Here is a 2,672-nt window from a genome sequence, read left to right as displayed (position 1 = left end):
TTGTGTTTTTATTCATCAGGTCTCTTTCTTCTCAGGCTTGAGCAGGTAGTCAATTTTTTCTAGTGGAGGACCACTAGTAGTTAGGGATGTAGCCTTTCTAGCCTGTTTAACAAGACTGTTTGCTTTTCATTATACTCTTGTTTTCCTACTTTATTTGCTTCTTTTTTCTTCTGACCAGGAGGGCACACTCCTTTAGCTTCATCCTCCTTGCTGACAAATGAAGAAAAGATGTAAAGCAAACAATCTCTCTGTTTTTACATACAACAGTCTTCCTCTCCAAGTGTCTATCAATAAATCAGTGGATAAAAAAGCTGTGATATATCTATACAGTGGAATACTACACAGCAGTAAAAAAGAAGGAAATCTTACCTTTTGCAACAGCATGGATGGACCTGAAGATTATTATGCTAAGTCAAGCAAGTCAATCAGTGAAGAGCAAATACCATATGATCTCACTTACATGTGGAATCTAATAAACAAAATAAACTAATGAACAAAATAGAAACAGAGACATAGATACAGGGAACAGACTAACACCTATAAGAGAGTAGGGGGAGAGGTAACTCAAGGAAAGAAGGTGACAGGATTAGCCAAAAACACATATGCATGACCCACTGACATGGAAAATGGTGTGGGCATTCTCTGAGGGAGGGGAGGGGTGTAGGGGAGGCTGAGTAGAGTTGGGCAAAGGGAGAAAAAGTGTGTACAACTGTAATAGTATACACAATAAAAATAAAGTTAAAAGAGTTTCATGCTTTCTCATTTTTAGGCAATGTCTATGAAAGCCTTTTTGTAACAGCATCAACGTTTTTGATGGAGTGCTGAAACTGCCCTCCAGTATGAACAATGTATAGAGTGATGCAAGAACCAGTTTTAGAGATGTTTAAGACAATGCCATCAATGGATTCATTGATCTGCCTAGGAAGATTCTCAGCTAGAAGATTTATAGGTACTAGAACTTTCTTTCTCTTACAAAAATGTCTCAGAGGTTTGAGGATAGAAGCCACCTGGTTCTTGTACCAGTAAGAAAGAAGTGGAAACTCCCCAGGAGGCACAGCCTGGCCTCATAAACCTCATATTCTCTTTTTAAAGTTCAGAGCAGGATAATCTGAAAAATGATTTTAATTCCATTCTTGTTCAAAATCTTCTTATAAAAACCACTTTGTCTTTTCAGGAGTTACACTGGATTCAACCTTAATAAATAAACAGATATTTGTTTAATCTTATTGAATGCCATTAGGCAAGGATAATCTGACATTCAATTCTTTTTTTTAAGATTTTTATTTATTTATCTTTAGAGGGGAAGGGACGGAGAGAGGAGGAGAAACATCAATATATGGTTGCCTTTCATGCGTACCCTGCTGGGAACTAGCCAGCAGGGAACTTTCTTGCAACCCAGGCATGTGCCCTGACTGGGAATCAAACCGCAATTGTCTGGTTCGCAGGCCCTCGCTCAATCCACTGAGCTACACCAGCCAGGGCTTTGACATTCAATTCTTTATTTGGAATTTTCCATAACACCACCATTAAAATAAATTTTCATCCCCATTCAACAGCAATCCATTTGCATTTTTTCCAGACCTAAAATGTGGTAACAGAGCTTTCACTGCCTTTCTGATCTGCCTTTTATCCACTGTTGCAGTGTTGACGAGGTCACTGAAATGGAGCCTGCACCTGATGCTGAGGTTGTGGATGGGGTGGAAGCCGAGGCCTTCATTCTCTCTCACCTGCTGCAGAATCCTGCGTGGATGTGCAGCTGGCTCTGCCAAGGCCCATACCTGGGAAGTTAGGGGGCCAGCTGAGTTTCCTTATAATCTGCAGCCATTTTGTGTTCTTTCTCCTGCTTCTTGATCTTTTTCATTCCTTTTCTCCTCATGTATACTGCTCTGAGATTGTACTGCTAGTAAAGCCTGAGCACATAACACTTTTTTAAGTTTTATATTCTACACAACTTAGACCAAGACAGAGTAATGATTAGCACATAATAATTATCTCAAATTAATATTAGCTATTTTAGTATTATATCTAAGGTAAAATGATATTAATACCAAAAATCAATATCCATAATTTCAAATACAAAATGAGAAGAATATGTGTTGAATCAGTGAGAATAAAGTCAAAACAAGGAAAGATACGAACATGAACACAGAAAGTCTCTGAACTTGGCCAGGGAAGAGATACCCCACAAAATGAGTGCAATAATCCTAAAAGGTCCAGCCAAATAATTCATGTTAAGAGTTTAAGTTAGCCCTGGCTGGTGTGGCTCAGTGGATTGAGTGTCAGCCTATAAACAGAAAGATTGCTGGTTTGATACCCAGTCAGGACACATTGCTGAGTTGCAGGCCAAGTCAACAGGCTGATGTATCTCTTGCACATTGACATTTCTCTCCTTCTTTTTCTCCTACTCTTCTCATTTCTCTAAAAATAAATAAATACAGTCTTTGGGGGGGGGGAGTTTAAGTCAAGTCAGAAGAGAAAGCCAAGGAAAAAAGTGTGTCCATCCAAGTAACTCCTGTTTAAAACAAATGAATTTAGATAGGAAATGCCATGGGATAATTAAAGTATATTTCTGTACAGAAAAAACTCTAACATCCCAAAAGACCAGTGAAAGAGGAAGTAATGATCAAAACTCATGAACCAACAGATTGCAACACAGTAACATACTAAAATGC

At 38.6% G+C, this 2,672-nt stretch overlaps 1 pseudogene; it reads right to left on the bottom strand.

Annotated features, from left to right (window-relative positions):
• Nucleotides 1-80: 80 nt before the first annotated feature.
• LOC119054341 (ribosomal L1 domain-containing protein 1-like) lies at nucleotides 81-1,717 on the bottom strand (annotated as a pseudogene).
• Nucleotides 1,718-2,672: the final 955 nt, after the last annotated feature.

The sequence above is a fragment of the Artibeus jamaicensis genome, unplaced genomic scaffold, assembly GCF_021234435.1.
Source record: "Artibeus jamaicensis isolate MK-2021 breed Jamaican fruit bat unplaced genomic scaffold, CSHL_Jam_final contig_384, whole genome shotgun sequence".
Lineage (NCBI taxonomy): Eukaryota > Metazoa > Chordata > Mammalia > Chiroptera > Phyllostomidae > Artibeus > Artibeus jamaicensis.
Note: the sequence above shows the minus strand (reverse complement) of the source record. Positions and strands in the feature narration are given on the sequence as shown.